Below are 18,206 nucleotides of genomic sequence, written 5' to 3'. Positions count from 1 at the left end.
GCATATGGTTGCTTATCAACAAAACCTAATTTCCTTGTGGTCACAAGGGCCACCACAGGCAGAACATGCAGGATTTGACCCTTTGATCTTAGCAGAAAGCAGCAGCAAAAACCGATATCCCTCACCTTTCACTTTCTATATGGCTACTTCTGTCAAATTGTCTTGGCAGTTGAGCAGTATATTTCCCTGATGGGAGTAAACCCAAATTTGCTCAATGTTGGCAACAAGGCACTATGTAGGCAGCAAATTGCTGTGGCCATGGTCATTTGAAATCCACCTTTTGTATGCTGGGACCACTAACCAATATTGGTACCAATGCTACCATGCAGACTTTGTGCTGTGCCAAATTTGAGTCAGGGCAAATGATTAATGCACCAGGCCCTATGTATGTTTTTTAAACTGCTACATGGGGGGGAAAGCCAAATCCTGTGTCACCAAGCCAAAAGAAATCTGAGTGGTTGATTAACTTCCGTTAGTTCAATAGAATATGTCATTTGGATTTTTAGACTGAATTACTCACATCAGACCTCGCTGCAGCTGTATCTAAACATTTTCTGAACATTCCGATTTTTAGAATAAGTCGAATTGCCTTTTAATGCCACTCTCCCAGCCCCCCACCATCTTATGGAAAATCCATGCTTTAAAAAGAATTATGCAAAAGGAAAAAGCATAGCAAAGATAATGTGCCATTTAATTAAATCTAATGAAACGTGTTCCACAGTTTCCTGCAGGCTTTCCAGGAGAAGCATGAGCAAATCAAAACGAGTATGCAGAGACACATGGACTGGGTGATTTCTTCTTTGTGCGACGAAACAGAACGCTGTACGACCATTAGACATATGAAATGAGGAGACATCAAGCCTGATCACAACTAGAAAATTAATATTGCCACCTGAACGAGACGTATGTAGAATAATGGAGTATAATCTTTGTCTCTGGAAAAACAATAAGTGAATAGCAGTACTCCCAAATCCTCCAATATCTGATAGGATCGAATGTTTGGCCAGGAATACTAGCATAAGGGAGAGCATGTCTCCGAAAAATAGAGATTACCATTAAGTCATATGGTGTGTTAGGGTCATGATCCTGTGAGAGGGGCGCATGGAACCCCAACATTAGGTAGATGGCCTAATACAGAATTATCAGTGCCGATCCTACCCCGATGAGATGTGGGAGTTGAGGGGGAGCACCCAGTCCCTGACCTGTACAACTGTTGGTACCATGGTTCCATCCCCAAAACTTTCTAGCCTCGGTCCTGGCCACATCTTTTCTGTTTCCTTTGCAGAACTACAAATCCCAGAACCCTGCAGGTCGTTGCAAAGAGAACCAGGGCTGGGTCAAATGGGGAGCCTCACAGCACTTGCTATGAACCAATCTCGACAGAACCTTGTGGGATGCCCAAACCACTGGCTCTGAAGGAGAAATGCAAAACAAAATTATCAGATACAGAGAAACCACGCAGGGTTTTACGCAGAGATGCAGGAGACCAGTGACCTGAAGATCAAACCACACCCCCACCCCCCCGGGGGCACAAAAAATGTATTACAAAATCAGCAATTAGCCACACAGATCAAGTTTCCATTGTGACCAATAGAAACCCAGGGTAGGGTTAGTTCACATTAGGCTGGGCTATAATAGCACAGCCAGAAAGATGGGCGAAAGGTGTTTGGGTGAAATCAGAGGTGCAGTTGGTGGACCAAGAGCCAAGAGATCAGGTGGTGGAAAGTGGACAGTGGAGTATTGCGAAGACTGCAGGTGTGTTGTGAGTGCGCAGGTAAGGTACTGTGTATGAGAGAAAGCGAGGGGTACCAATTGAGAGAGTGAATTTGAGGGAGTGAATGGTAGAGAGATAGAGACAGGCAGAGACAGCATGAGTAGACAGGAAAGGGGGAAGGAAGTTGGGCAGTGTAAAGAGTGAGAGGAAGGGGATGGAGTGAGCGAAGAGCGCTAGTCGAGGAGAAAGGGTGGAGAGCAGGAGGAGTGTGGTTGTATGAAGAGAGGAGAGAGGGATGGAGGAAGAAAAAGGAAGGACCAGGAGACGGAGGGGGAAGATCAAAACTGAGTGAGTGAGGATGAGAAAGGTAAGACGGGAGTAGCAAAATGAAAAGTGGAGGAGAACAGAGATAGGAGGGGTAGTAGAGTAGGTGCAGGGTGAGGATAAAGGGAGTGGAGCGCGATAGACTGCTGGAGGAAGAGAAGGGGTGTGAGAACATGAACCTAAGATCATCCTATAGAGCAAGGACCCTTTAGAAAAAACCCTAGGGAGACAGGAGGTTACAGCCTTTAGGCCAACCCTTGGTAACAGACTAGCTTAGATAGTAGGGATTACCTTGCATTAGTCCAAGTCTTGGGGACGGCTGTGTGGAGTAATGACGCCTGGGTTCTGGTGAACAGAGCCTCATGTAGGTTGAGAAAAGTCATAGGTTAGGCCGGACACCACAATCTCGACATTACTTTTAATAAGTTGTGAGAACCTATACTACCCTTATCTGCAGATTTTTTACTCCATCTGTGACACAGGGTATTACCGCTTTACCCATCTTCCTCCTGTAGTGACTTGAAGGCAATCCACACACGCTGGTATCAGGGGAGCAAGATGCAGAGGCCTGGCCTCGCCCAGCCGCAATTGGATGTGTTCAATCAACCAGGGAACCTGGAAAAGAATGAACAGCAAGGGTGCAGGCTGTACGATGTAAGCAAGCAACCATGCATAGTAAACAACCCAAGGCAGGACAACTACCAAGGGAACTTAAAGGGAAAGAAAATAGCAAACCATGGAGACCAAAATCACAGCCAGGTGAAGGGCGTTAAGAGGGGGAAGGAATGGCTCGCAGAGAAAGCAGAGGGCGCACAGCAGGTGGAAAAGGAGGCCTAGAGTTGTGAGGTATAAATGTGATCACTGTGTAAGTCTACATAAAGATGTCAACATTCATAACAAAAGAGTAACCGTGAATGAGGTTAGTAGACCTGTCAATGAAGGCAGAGTGCGCGTGTTAAAAACTCACTATGCCCCCAAATGTCTTGATCACAATTGTGAAAAGTAAAACCAAAAGACTATCATATAGTGTTACTTTTCAAAATGTTCCTCCATCCTTCCCTTTTCACCCTCCACACCAGGCACTGTGCCTTGTTGCTGTAAGAATTGTAACACTTAATGGTGTGAGGCACTTTCTGAAACAGGCAACCAAAGGAACCCAATTAAGACCCCTTAGAGAAGTCTTGTCTAATTGTAAAGTGCTTGGGGGGTGCAGGAACACGCTAGCCAAAGCGCTAGCTCCTCACCAACACTATGGCAAAAGCGAAGCGCACCTTCCTGATGGTGCCCGAGACCAACAGAGCCCACCCCTCCCATCAGACAAGAACTTGGTCAATTCCATCTTGAGCATCTTACTGTCAAGAATACCCGCCCCAGCTTTCTTAGAGGACCTGAACCAAAGTATTCCCAGCCAACTAATCCACTTGGGATCCTTTCTTCCCCCTTAGAAAATCTGGTCTCCTGAAAGACAGGATGTCTAATTCCGACCTTTGGAATTCCCTTGCAACCAGTGATCTTTTCGTTGGTGAGTTCAATTCTTTCAAATGCAAAGTGCCCACCTTTAATCGGTCATCCTGTGGTCTTATCTCCACTCTCCCCATCATGTTATCCCGATTCGAGAGCTCAACTCTTGCCACCTAGGAGGCCTATGTATGCCAGTGCAAACCTTGGCATAAAAGGCAGACAATAGGGAGAAAGCCTATACCAAGGTGCCAACCCCTCCCTCCCTTCCTTCCACCCCCCCTATTAAAGTCCCTGACACCACATGCCTCCGCCCAGGGTGCCCAGTTCTCCCCAGTTAATGTCACCACATTGAAACCGAACCACCTACAGCACCCTTTCAATCGGATCCCTTTCTCACCAATTTGCTTGCTCTAGAGCTCTCCTTCCTTTCCCCCCACTAAAAGTTTCTCAAGAAACCCCATGAATTTCTCAAACCCCACAACACTCCATTCCCAACATTAAAACATGAATGGGTTTCAAACGAATCATAACTGAGACACTCCAAACCCTCCTAACGTAGCCACCTCCAATTTTGGTCCCCCGCTCTCAAATGTCAACCCAAGAGATGTGACCCAGTGTTAGGTCAGGTCCCCTCTCACCCGCGGGAGTGGGGGGGCGTGTGGTGTTCAGTTTCTGAACTTCTGGGAGCCTGGAAAACATCTTCTTGAGCCCTTGGTTTGCCATTGTCCTTCGTCTGCCGCCTTTTCCTTTGAGGTGTGCAGGATTTTAGCATCTCCCAAGAGCTCCCGTTAACCTGTGAATCTCCTCCTCCGTAATAAGCCTGTATTTGTACCCATTTATTTCAAAAGCGATGGAGAACGGGAACCCCCCCCACCTGTATCTGACCCCTTGCTCATTTAACCAATTTGAGAGGGGTGAGCACAGCCTTCTTTTGTTAAGCGTCAGAGAGGACAAGTCCTGAAAAACCTAACCCTCGTCGTCCCGTACAACACCGGCCCTTTTTCCTCATCGTTTCCAGGATCTTGAGTTTGTCACTGTAGTTGCGTAAGCGGGCGTGGAATGACTTGGGGCCTTGACTACAACCCCACCCCCACCCTGTGGATCTGCTAAATTTTCCTTTGTTAATTGTGTCATCGTCAAAGATGAGTTTCGTAATTTCGTACAGGGTTCGTCTCGAGTCCTTCTCCGCCCTCCCTCTTTCTCTGGAATTCTGAATATTGAGATTGTTGCGCTTTTCAAGGTCATCCATTTTATGCATAATCTCTCATCTCTACAGCTGGGTCGCCAGAGTATCAAGGGAGGACTGAAGCTGAGCTACGCGAAACCACAAGCCAGGGTCAAGACAGGCAGATCGATTGAGAGAATGGGAGATTCACAGAGGCACAAAGCAGGGCTGCCCGCTGTCGCCTATGCTCTACATCCTGACCCTAGAACCTCTGGTAGCCTTCTTTAGGAAGGAGCATGCAGACGCAGGGATATGTATCAACACAACCAACTTAATCTCTCTCTATGCAGATGACATGCTCTTATACGTTAACCAACCAGAAGAAAACCTACCGCACCTGCTAGACGTCATAGCAGAAATTTGCAGAAATGTCAGGCATAAGAGCCAGAGAGCAGTCCAGCTTGTTCCCATGTAGCAGGACTTGGGGAGCACAGAACAGAGCAATTACCTGAACTAGGCTTCAAATGGACATGCGATTCGTTTGGATATTTAGGAATCGACATACAACATGACCTGGCTGAGTTGCACCGGTGGCGCTCTAGAGGATCAAGACTTCCATGGCATTCTGTAAAACGCTGCCCCTAGGGATACCAGGCAGAGCAGCATTGCTGAAAATGATCGTGCTTCCCAGCCTACTATATCACTTCAACATATACAACATACCCAAGCAATTCTTCCAACAACTGCCTTGCCCAAGATGGCTGCCGCTAATCCTTTTGTAATTTTATAATTTTGTTTATTCGGTCACTCACTCAGTCTATTTGAACCAATAGATGACTGCCAGCCCCACACAAAAGGCCCACAGTATAAGGCCCTGTCCCGAGCCTCATTCCTTCATCTCATCAAAAGGGCAGGAGTCCCAACACCCCTGAAGCCGTTGGAGCAGCCTCTGCTGGGGCCTCAACCTCCACACTGCAGCGAGAAGCCGCCTGCGATCCACGAGGACCAGACATCACCGCCAGGTAGTTGCTGGCCGTGCCCTCTCATCTGACCACTTCGTTGCACGCATGGTTCTACCATGACCGCTACCATCGCCACATGGAGCGCTTGCTCTGTGACTTTCCTGTTTATGCCTGATCATTTGACCTTGCCCATGATGGGCGCTGCTACTCATTTCGTAATTTTGTTTATTCGGTTCGCTAGGCAACCAAAAGACGACCGCCGGCAAGCAGAAGCCAGCCCCACACAAAAGGCCCACAGTAGAAGGCCCTGTCCTGAGCCTGTTGGAGCCAGGCGGACCGTGTGACAGTGCCCCCCACACCCGTCGAGGAGTGCATCATCCGCGACTTCGCACCTCACTGACCTCCATAACCTGGTAAGCATTTGCCTGTAGCCTCCGAACCATCAAGGCCCTACCTAGATGCATGTGGACAATTTGTCTTTTTTGTTCACTATCCCCCTTTTGAAGCTTTGTGTACACGCACTCATGACACCTGTTTGAGTCTTCACCCGCTGCGCGAGATTGTACCTATAGCCCATCCGCACTACCTGCGGCACAGTGCTCCCTATTTCTTATCCCTTCTCTGCACACCGAATCAACACCTCCCCAGCTCACTCCGCTAATCGTCATTGACCGAATCAGCCAGAGTGCCTACTCAGAGTTTGCTTCTTAATATCTGTTAGAACAACCACTATTGCTAGTCCGTGGTGTATCACTTCTGCTGATGTTCTAATCCGCATCTTGGCACCTCCTCCCCCCCACTGACTATTTGGATGACACCTCTGTATCTTGCTCCAACCCACTACTTACAGTGTAGACTACCAACACTGGTCACGCCTTCCCTTCCCTGAAAACCCTTGTTTGCCTTACTATTGCTTGCCACCGATTTGTTGTGACTGCATGATTGCCACACTATTGTACTTTGCTCACTATTTGGCTGCCATACTACTTGGCTTACGATTTTGGAATACGGCTCACATAGTTCCAATCAACACACTGTCAGTTAGTACTGCCAGCCAGCACTGCAGCTTACCACTGCACTCTTCTCAGCGAGACCACAAACTAATCATACTTCAGCCTTCTGCCACCTCTTCCTATGGCACATATGAATAACCTATGTAAGGTAACCCATACCATGGTGACCATCCTACTGCTACTCAACACCAACACCTACCAGGTTCCTTCCCCCGCTAAAGTCCAGCTTACCACCATCTTATCTTAATACTGAAGCTTCAGCCAGCAACCAAGGCCCCTTTACACCATTACAATGGATCCAACTATACGCATCTCAGCCTACACCTAACCAACTTTGCCCATCAAGTAGCAGAAACGCCAGACGAGGAACTCACCTTAAATTGAAAGGGATGTTTAATGCACACAGCAAAACTCCCACTTACCCCAAGCCCATGCCCATCTCCCCACCAGAACCATCTCTGAACACAACACCAGAAACTCCCCATCGGCCCTAGGAACTAAACCACTAAGCACTGACAGTCCCCTTAGAGATACCTCACATAAAAAGGAGCCCTAATTAAAGATATATCTTCTAATATCCCATGCCCTTGACCTAGCAGATCTCATCACATCTAACCACCTCGATTTCCTAGCAATCACTGAAACCTGGCTACACCCGGCAGCAGGACCTTCACTTTCTCTAGCCATACCAGAAAACGACACAATTATCAGAGCAGACAGATAGCAGCAGTGGAGGAGGAGTTGCATTTATTGCAACAAAAAAAAACAGCTAGGCCTCAGAGAATTCTCTAAAGAACCTTTCTCCTCAAGAGAACTTCTCTCGGTCAAACTCCTGCTGTCAGCTGCACGCACTTTACTGATTCATCTCCTTTACCGATCCCCGGTCCAATATCCTCCTTCGAGGAAGACATCACTCACCTCCTCACACAGAATACCAAACCAGGCTCCCAAATAATAATGCTGGGTGAACTTAACTTAGGCCTCCATGACACAAATGATGTTACTGCTACAGCCCTAGAGAACACACTATCACAGCTTGGCTTCTCATATTGCATCAGTAGCCCTACACATTGCAAGGGAAGAACCGTGGACTGGCTATCTGACCTAAACTGCACAACTAAGAACCAGGCCAACTCTCCCTGTGCATGGTCCGACCGCCATTTCATCTTCTTCACCATCCAAGATAGCAAAAGTCCAAACTCGAACGCCACTCAAGCCCTACCGGCCTCGACCAGAAACGTTACATTAGACAACTTGGTGCCCCTAATGCAACCCATCATCCATTCACCCAATGGTTTAGACATGGTTCCAGCCCTTCATGTGGACATGTATAACCATACCTTACGCTTCAAGCCTTAAATGAAAATTCTCCAAAGAAAATGAGAAAAGCCAAGCCACTAGCCCACCTTAAGTTGTTTTCTTCCGACCTGAAAGCCCTACGCAGCTCCAAAAGAACAGCTGAAGCCATTTGGAAAAAGACACCCACTGACCTGATGATTGCATCCAACTACAAAGCAGCCATCCTAAAAACCAAAAGTGGCACCTATAACATCAGAATTCAAAATGACAAATCGGCATCGAAAGAGCCTTTTCACCATCCTCAGGTTCACAGGGCCAAAGTTCACAAACAGCTTACACGTCTTCCGAAAACTTTGTGCGGTCCACATAGAACTTCAGAGCTCTAGCCACATCCAGCGAGTGCAAAGTCCTCTCAGCTGGCGACGGGAAGAAAACAGGTAGCACCAAGGGCTCGTTGAGATGGAAGTCCGACGGCACCTTGGGCATGAAGGAGGGGTGTGTCCTCAGCACGACCCTCGTTGTGTGGAAAGTCAAGTACAGAGGCTTACAGCAGAGGGCCTGGATCTCGCCCAGTCATGCGGACGTGATGGTCTCCAGGAACGCCTTCTTCCACGACAGGAATTTCAGAGGTGCCGAATGCAGTGGGTCGAACGAGGGACTCCTGAGCCTAGTCAGCACCACATTGAGCTCCCACGCCGGGGCCGGAGCCTTCACCGGCGGGAACGAGCAGAAAAGTCCTTTCAGGAACTCCTTAATCAGGTGATGCGACCACAGCGACGATCACCCCAGAGTTCTGGTGTAGCAGGAGATAGCCGCCAGATGGATCTTGATAGAGGCATGCGCCAGCCCCGCCTTGGCCAGCAAAAGCAAGTACAGCAGCACTTGAGGGGCCGTAATCCGTAGAGGGTTTAATCTTCTGTGCACGGCACCAGACGGTGAACCTCTTCCATTTATGCCCATAGCACTTAAGAGTCGAAGAAGCACTGGCCTTGACAAGCACCTCCTTACACTCCACTGGGATCTCGTATCCACCAAACTCTAGTGCTGCAGGAGCCAGGCCTGCAGGTTCCGCAAGTATCACGCCTCCTTACCTGGTGAGAAGATCTGCGTCCGCCGGAAGCTTGACTGGAGGGGACGCTGACAAGTCCAGGTGGTCATATTTGCCTAGGCCACGCCGGTGCGACGAGGATGATCCTGCACCGGGACCATCTGACTTGACTGATGAGTCGTAGGAGCAACGGCAATGGTGGGAACGCATAAAGGAACAGGCCGTCCCAGGGGAATGAGAACGCATCCCCCCCATGTTCCCCGGCTGGGGAAACCTGCTGGCGAACCTCTGGGACTTGGTGTTCATCGCCATCGCAAACAGATCGATCTGGCGATTGCCCCATCGTCGAAACAGTAGGTCCACCTGATCCTACCGAAGTGCCCACTCGTGGAAAGAGCTCAGCTCCCTGCTGAGTGAGTCGGCTACAGTGTTCTTCACTCCTGCCAGATGAAAGGGTACCAGGAACATCCTTTGAGCGACGGCCCAGTGCCATAGGTCCTGCGCTTCCTTGGAGAGAGCAGGGGATCTGATGCCCCCCTGCTTCCAGATGTAGAACATCGTTGTGGTGTTGTCGGTGAAGACCCACACCACCTTGCCCTTGAGGGATGGGAGGAATGACTTGAGGGCCAAAACATGGCCCGGAGCTCCAGGACGATGATGTGCAATGACTTCTCCTCCGGGAGACAAAGACCTCTTGCGTGGAGATCTCCAGTGTGTGCGCCCCATCTCTCCAGGGAGACGTGCGTTGTCACCATCTCCTGATGCGCCGGGGTCTGGAAGTCCATGCCACCGCCAGATGCGCGCGGACCCCCCACCACAGAATCGCCCGACGGAATGCATCGTTGACAGCGATCCTGTCCTCGAAGATTCCGTTCACCTGCATCCAATGGGCATCGAGGAACTCCTGCAGCGGCCGCATTCGCAGTCTGCACAGCCGAACGAGGTAGATGCATGACAACAGGGACTTGATGGACCTCACCCTGGCAACCTCCATGGCCAACAGCCGCTGTACCTTGCCCAGGATGGCCTTTATCCTGTCCTCCGATGGTGCGGCTAGGCGCGCCACCGTGTTGAGTCTGGCTCCCAGGAACTGGGCGTCCTGCGATGGCTCCAAGCAGGACTACACATAGTTTATCCAGAACCCAAGTTCTCGGAGCAGGCGGACCGTCCTCGCTGTGTGTTCGACGGCGAGGTCGTTCGACTTAGCTCGGATGAGCCAATCGTCCAGATAGGGGTAGATGTGGATCCCCTGCAGGTGCAGCCGCGCCGCCAATGGTGCCAGGCACTTGGTGAAGACCCTTAGGGCAGACTTCAGACCGAAGGGGAGGGCCCTGAACTGGTAGTGCCGTCCTTTGACCACGAAGCGCAGAAACTTTTGGTGCCCATTGTGAATGGGGATGTGGAAGTAGGCATCCTCTAGGTCCAGCGACGACTGGAAGTCCCCCTTCTTCCAGCTGTCCCAGCATGTGTTGAAGGGTGACCATCCAGAATTTCTGAGATTTTATGTATTTGTTGAGGCGGCGGCGATCTAGGCTGGGCTGCCAGCCGCTGGACTTCTTTCAAATGAGGAAGTACCGTGAGTATACTCCGAAGCCCCGGAGCCTCTTCAGGATGAGCTCTATCGTGCCCTTCTTTACCACTGCTCATACCTCTAGAAGTAGTTGAAAATGTGGTTTTCTTTCCTGGCCATGGGTGGAAAACGGGGACACTTCCTTTGGAACTCCAGAGTGTGCCCGTGGGCCAGGGCATCCAGCACCCAACAGTCCGTGGAGATGGATTTCCACGTGCCGACGAAGTTCACCAGCCGGCCTCCCACCGGGGTGCTCGGATGGGGGCCCGATGTGATGGCCTGTTCAGTCCGGCTTCGCCGAGGCCTTACCACCTTGTGCCCCTTGGCAACGATGACTATGATGTCCACCGACCTTGTTGCGGCATCTGTAGGCTTCCTGCGACGAAGAACTGCCTGCCTGACTGTACCAGGAAGAGCTGCCGCCAAATCCTTTGGAGGCACCTTGTGACTTGCCTCCAGAGGGCCGAAAGGACGGCCGTCGATGGAGCGTGCCCAATGCACGGGCCATATCGGTGTCTGCCTTGATGGCCTGCAACGACTGGTCAACTGCCTTGCTGAACAACTTGTTCCAGTTGAAGGGCATGTCCAGTACCATCCTCTGAACGTCCTGACGGAAGTCGGTGGCCCTGAACCAGCCCCTCTGGGGAAGGCAAACGCTGCTGTCCATCTGGCAGAAGCCAGTGTCAACGATGTCTGTGGCCACCGTGATGGCGTGGTCTGAAGCAACCGCGCCTTCTTGTAATATTTCAAGGACTTCCCATCTCTTGTCTGGGAGGAAGTCCAGAAGGAGGGCGATTTTAAACAACAGCTCCCCATCGTAGCGGGCCACGATAGCAAGAGTGTTGGCCGCCTTAATGGTCGTCGCTGCCGACGAGATGACCCGACGTCCCATGGTGTCCAGCTACTTCCCCTCGCCATCTGGCGGGGAAGTGGAAGTCGACGCCCCAGCCGAATTCTTCTTGGTCGCCACGGAGACCACAGAGTCCAGGGATGGCTGCGCTCTGAGGCACATCAGAGTCTGGAACCCGGTACTTCTTTTCATACCGGTCCCTCTGCGCCGGGGCCGAGGATGGGTTCTTCAGGAGGGCCAGCCCCTCGTCCCAGATGTCACCCAAGAACGGGACAGAGTACGGTCTTCCTCTTAGCCTCTTGGTAAAGGAATCTCTCCTTCTGCTCTTCAGGGCATAGCTGAAAAAGCTCTGAGGCCCTAGCGATCATGGCATGAAAGGAGCCAATGTCGTCGGGAGGAGAAGCCTGGGGTGGGGGTGACGGGAGATCAGTTCTGTCGTTGCCCGTCCCCGTCTGTCTCCGTCTCGTCCCTCGGTGGAGGGGATGAAGGTGAAGGATGGAAGGGCGGGTGAGGATGAACCCGCCTTTGCTTGGATGGTGGGCTCTCCGACGGTCCAGGCGTTGGGCATCTTTGTCCTTATTTCTGTGCAGTGTGTGCAAAGCTAGCAAGATGTCCTCCGACCTGTCTGCCGGTGGAGGCAGCGGTTGCAACCGTAGCGCCGGCAGCGGTGTAGAGTCCTCCGGCTCTTCGTCAATCCTCGCCGTCTCCCCCGTCGCTCTCCACGTCCGCTTCATCGGGATCCTTCCCGTAGGCTCTGACCTCTGCAAATTGCTTGTCCGGTAGGGCTATCGTGCCGTCCCCGCTTTTTCTCACCGAGGGGCTTCACGGGGGTCTTATCGATGGGCGTGAAATACGATTCCCTTCCGGCTGGGAAGGGAAACTCTTGGCTTGGGGCCATCTCCACTGGGGCCATCCCCGCGGTCTTCACCAGTGACACTGCCACCCCCTCAATCGAGGCCTTAGCCTGGTGAATTTGGGCCTTCACGACCTTCAGCGCGTCTGAGGCCTTCACTGTGGGGGGGGGGGAGGCACCGCCTCGCTCCTCCTTGGCTTCCTCCGTCGGAGCCGACCAGGTCTTCTCCAGAAGCTTCCCCGTGTTGTCAGACTTCCTCTTCATCAAGCCGGAGCGTTGGCTCGTGGTTGACTGCGTCAGTGATGCTGCGCCCAGCCTGGCAGCTGAGGAGCCCGTACCAACGGTGCTCCCGGTGCCTGCAGTCCTTCGCCATATGTTGGGCCCCCGTTGCCTGAGCACCCTCAAAAAGGTCTTAGAAGACTGCTCAGATTTCCTCCTGGGATAGGTACATTGCCGGGGCTCACCTGCCGCCGGGCTCTTCGACTCCAGCCAGTCAGCGAGTCACTTGTGACGGTCCTTCATGGTCCAGGAGGACATGTCCTTGCAGAACGCACAGGTCTCGACGTGTGATATATCCACTTGAAGGCAGTAGAGGCACCGGGAGTGCCCATCCTCCTTGAAGACGTTCTGTAGTCCACATCCTGGGCAGATCCTAAACAGAGGCGTAGAGTCTCCTTTGTCTTCGGCCACGACCACGAGGGGTAGGCCTTCCAAGATCTCCTGGAATCCTCCAAGAAGTGAGATTCGATGAAAAAAAATAAAAAAAAATCGCTCTTTAGGGGGCGTAGATCTTTCCGAAACGGGTCTCCGTTGATCAGAAGATGAATTGGTTGAGTTTGAGGCTCAAATTGACCGAAAAAATAAGATTAAACTCTTTAGAAAATGCAATACGCAGTAAAAAACTTGAGAGCACGAGGACTCCCAACACTTTGAACATGCAGTAAAAATCTGAAGATGGCTGCCTGAGCATCGGCTTAGGTAGAGGGCAGTCATTGGCTGGGGGCAGTATGACCCAGAGACCAGTGATTGGTTATTAGGAGAAAGACAGTTCAGAAACAAAACAAACTGATTTTTTCTTTTACCAAGGATTCCCAGCCTGACGATGGGGAATATTCATGAGCATGTGAATCCATGCTAGAGAAAATAAGCTTTCCTCTTTAAGTCTAGTTACAACATTTGGTGTTGTCCTCAAGTATACAAATACATTTCTTTCCCCAGCATGACTGGAGAAGCAAACATCAGATTTGCCAGACTCACCAGGTTCACAAAATTCCTGCAGATAGAAATTAATACTTAACAAGCAGATCAAAGACTGGGATATTCACATTCATGGACCATGCTTCTGATGAAATAAACCACCTGTGTCTCCACACAATTGATAGCGCCACAAATGTTTGTTACCCCACAGCATAATAATTTTACATGAAGAAACCAAGTTCCATTGCTTACCAGAAGGTTTCCCCCCTCTAAATATAGATTCACCCACTGGGAGGGCAGAGGGACCCAGACTCACGCAGGCAGTAACATGGCTGCCAGGGAGAGGGAGATTCCACACCAGTTCAGATCACTTTTGGAATACAAGATGGCTGAAGGTCTTCATGTAACCCTCAGGCCAGCTGCCATGCTATAGACCAGCCTTCAGATAGCAGCCAGCACAGTGGCTGCCAGTCACATGGAGACCTGGAAGGAGAAGAGCAGCACACCCTGGAAGACCCTTGTCGCAGAAACCCCAAGTGAGGAGAGCTCAAGGGTGGAGACATGGCAAGGACATAATGGTGAGTGGCGAGGCGAGAACCAGCCTGATACAATGAAGAAGGTGCAAATAGCCTGAAAGAGGGGTGGTGTTGCAGGAGGCGAGTAGGTGCAGTGTCGGGCTGGGAGGAGAGCCTCGATAACTTGAAACAGAGGGTGAGATTGTTGGTGAGCAGATATGGAGGGTAGCAGCTTGGAGATAGAAGCGAAGAGTACCATCTGGGAAGAGGAGAAAAGTATTGTGCAGGAGAGGGAATCCTTTTGGAAAGGGATGGTGGAAGATAGCATTGTGCTGAAGGAGTGACAGAAGAGATGGGCGAGAACAGACATATAAGAGGATAAAGTAATCTTAAGACAGAAAGAGTGGAAGGTGAACAAACTGGAGATTGGTAATGGGGATCAGAAGGAAATGTGAGAAACTCATGGTGACCAAAAGTAGGACAGACAAATGTTCAATAAACACCCTTGAACTGTAATCAATCAAAAACGCCTAATCTAAACCTATATCTAATGTGGACATGTGTCGACCATCAAATTAAAAATAAGGAAGTCCTAGTGGTGTTGTGTCAAATCAAAAAGGCCTATACTAAGAAACCTATTGCCAAACATCACAACTAATACAAAAAAGGGGTGTGGGATATTCCTTAAGAAAAGAATGAAGTGTTCTCAAATGATAAATCAGGATGCAGTGGCTTGGATCTCCCTTCCCCACTTTTTAGCACAGGGTAGGATGGAGCTTGGAGCACAGTACAGTTTCTGGATTCTCTAGCACGAGACGACAATTCCAATGGTAGATCTCAGGATGTCGATGGCCAAGTCTCGTTTCTGTAGAAAGTCTCTTGCCTTCGGGGCCTGAAATGTTCATACAACAAAACAAAAGTTCCTTTAACAAATTAAGTTTGTTCCCAATATATTTGCTGGGTGATGGGTTTACCCCTGGTTCCCCCTCTTCTGGGCTGACCCTTCTCAATAGTATTCTCTGCTACAGTTCATATAAGGTGAGGACTTCACCCCTGGGTCCCCCTCTTCTGGGCTGACCCTTGCACAATAGAATCTTTGGATGATCGCTTAACTCCTTGCATCTCCCTCGCTCGGGCCTCTCTTGACTGCCGGTGTTGAGTTTAGCTTCACCCTGGATCTCACCTCGGCCGGACACAGAAACCCTCTTAGCTTCAAATATTCAAAGGATTCAATTCCCATTCTTTAATTCCTAATGCAGGATTCACTTCCCTTGCTTATATTCACAGGTGGGATTCACTTCCTTTACTTTTTGCCAACTTGCAAATCAAAGTCTTTTGAATGTACGGGGCCTTTACTTGACCCACTCGTATGACCACTTTGCTTCCTTTGGTGCCGTCCTGTGCCTTCTGGCTACTGTAGTTTCTCAATATGGGGCTCGACCAGAGTCTCGAGTTAACACCTACGTGGGGCTGGATTCCCTCTGTCGCTGGTCTCCCCTCACAGTTCAAACAGTTCATTCAAAGTTTATTTGTTTTATTTGAAAAGTTACCACTTAGCGATTCTCACTCAACACAGCCCGGTGCTCATCTGTTCTCTCCTCGACTCACCAGCTATGTTGATGAACCGCTTGGCCTTTAGCTTGTCTGGAGTTAAGGCCGGTACCACGGGCGCAGGAGTCTTCTCTGCTCCACCTTATCATAGGCTTGCGCCGTGTACCGTTGGCATCTATTGTTCGTGGTCTCTGATTCTTCCCCATAAAGGTTCTGCATGCCTCTGATGAAAAGGGCATGGTCTCTTCTCTCCTTGCCACACTTTCACCTCTCACCGCCTTTTTCCTTCTCTTGAACTGCCGCTTTCTATTAGTCGTCTCCTTGTGCTGCCTGTCGTATCCACCTTGCACATACTGTGCTTTCTGGCTCCACCTTTTATCCCTGTGGGGAAAGGAAAGGGCTGTCAGGTGTGGGTGATTCTGGTTAATTGCCTGACTCTTCTATTGGGACATGGTAAATAAACAGTTATCAGTCTGCTGTCTTGCACGAGGAAAGACAGTTTGTGTTAGAAAATAAAAGGGTTGACGTGTCAGAATATGTCACAGAACAGAGGTTTGTGAGATTTCGGAAAAAGATAATCAAAAGGATGACGTTTGTAGGTTTTGCGGGGTAAACGGATAGTTGGGATTGTGACATAAAGGGGATTGTGGGAATTGTAGTATTTTACCTGAGAAGATTGGGAATACAGGAAACAATCAGGGGGGACTGAAAGAAGAATGATTGAGAGTATTCCGATGGGGAACAGAAAAACGAGGATTTGAAGAAAGATGGTTTCTTAAGGCAGCGTGGTGAGTAACGGATTTATCAGAGATAGAGAGAATGATGGATTATTTAAAAGGAAGTTTATCAAATGGAAGGGAGGTCGAGATGAAACAGCCCACAAAGGCTTTGGGGACCTAGTCTTCCTTATCCCGTTCTCAGGTGCAATACAGCATCTCACCTGGGGCAATCTCCCAAGTATAACCCTGGGTTCCCTTACTCAGGTGATCCTCCCCCACTGGTCCACCCCAGGAACTGGATCCAGCACCTGAATAAGGGAGTTTCGAGGTCTTACTGGGAGAATACCCTCTGGTTTCTCACAGAAAGCACTATGGAGAGGAGACACATTTGCGACAAGAGTTATGTTGAAAAGGAGCGTTACCACCACAAGAGATGTGTTGGCAGGGGGAACAAAAAGAATATTAAGAGAGAGGAAGGGACTGAGCAGCTAGAGAGGGGGATAAAGCCGGACCATCACAGGAAGGGGAGAGGAGGAACTACCCTATTGGGTAGCAAGAATAGGGATGTCCAAGAGGACTAGTTGCTCAAAGGGACTGTAGTGTCGGGTAGAGAAAGGAGATGGCAGGACTATGCCAGGTGACGGGCAGGGCAACTGAAGGGTAGTAAGGACAGAGAAAGACCCCAAGGTGAATATAAAAAGGAGGCGCAGTTGGAATGGAAGGATAGAGCCATGCTTCTCTACCATCCCTTACCAAGGTGCATCAGACCAATCAATAAGTTCCAATCTTGGGACCTGCCTGCCAGTCTGCCGGAAAAGAGTACCAAGGGAATTATGAGGCACTTTGCTTTGCACATTTCCCCTGAATCGGATCGTTTGTTGTCCTGGAATTTTAAGACGCTCAATTTTCCGGTGGCTGGGGCAGTCTGTTTGGTTCCATGATGATGCTGCGTTCTGCATTAGCCTCCCCAGTAGTGCTGGGTCCAATTAGGTTGTCACTTGCAACCATGAAGCAGATAAGAGGGAGGCATTTGAGATGAGTGGGTTCTAAATTAGGTGCAACCTCATGCCCACCTCAACGTCTAGGTTGCTTCATCCCTGGCCAACCTCTGCCAGGTTATCTTTTGGGTGGACTACTTGTAAGAAGGTGCGTAGCATACAATTTGTCCATGTCATTAGCCCATATCATGCTGGAAATTCACATGTCGGTAGTGGAGGGCGAATTGCATTTTAACAATATGCAGCATTTAGCAAGCAATAGCCCCAGATTCAGAAACCTCTGGACGGCATTTGCCCCTTCACTCTCACTACGCACATGCGAGGAGTCACCGACACCTGAACCCCAGTGATAGTTAACAGAATTCTGCACACCTCGGACCAATAGGTTCCCAAGTTCTGAGCACTCCCATAACATATCCATTAAGCCGGCAGTTGGCATCTGGGACTTATGCCCTCCTCATTCGGATTGAACAACTTCACTCTGGCCTGAGTACAGTGTAACAGATTAAGGACTTTAAAATGTATGAAATGGAACTTGGAAATAAATGACATGTCTTTCGTTAATTTACATATGTTAGTCCAAAATTATAATTGTTTATTTATAACGTGCTGAATACGAGGAGTGGTTTCTAAGCGCGGGATCAGGATTCGAACCAGTGTTGCGCTGCATTGTACCTCCAACAACTCAATCTGCAGATCTCGACCCCACTTAAGCCTTGCATTGGACAGTACGGGTTGTTTGCTTTCTTGTGCTAGCTCATACAGGGTGCATATCCCCTCTCCTTGTCCATGCTGAATTATGTATGCTAGACATGTGTGGGGGTGGGTTCCTCTGGGAATGAGGATCAGTATGACCTGCATGCCAGCCACATGCGCTGATAGTACAGTATCTGCAGAGGTCCCCCAACCCATTGTAGCCCTGGTGCTAACCCAGTCTGCAAAATGGCCCTCTTTAAACATGTCCCCT

General features: G+C 49.8%; 1 protein-coding gene across 2 annotated transcripts in view; it reads right to left on the bottom strand.

Annotated features, from left to right (window-relative positions):
* The window catches only part of ZDHHC20 (zinc finger DHHC-type palmitoyltransferase 20), a 1,413,520-nt gene that overhangs the window by 774,743 nt on the left and 620,571 nt on the right, over positions 1-18,206 (bottom strand). The window lies entirely within an intron of this gene.

This window comes from Ambystoma mexicanum, chromosome 7q (assembly GCF_040938575.1).
Source record: "Ambystoma mexicanum isolate Mex_15411 chromosome 7q, UKY_AmexF1_1, whole genome shotgun sequence".
Taxonomy (NCBI): Eukaryota; Metazoa; Chordata; class Amphibia; order Caudata; family Ambystomatidae; genus Ambystoma; species Ambystoma mexicanum.
The sequence above is the reverse complement of the archived record's forward strand: the minus strand, read 5'-3'. Positions and strand labels throughout refer to the sequence as shown.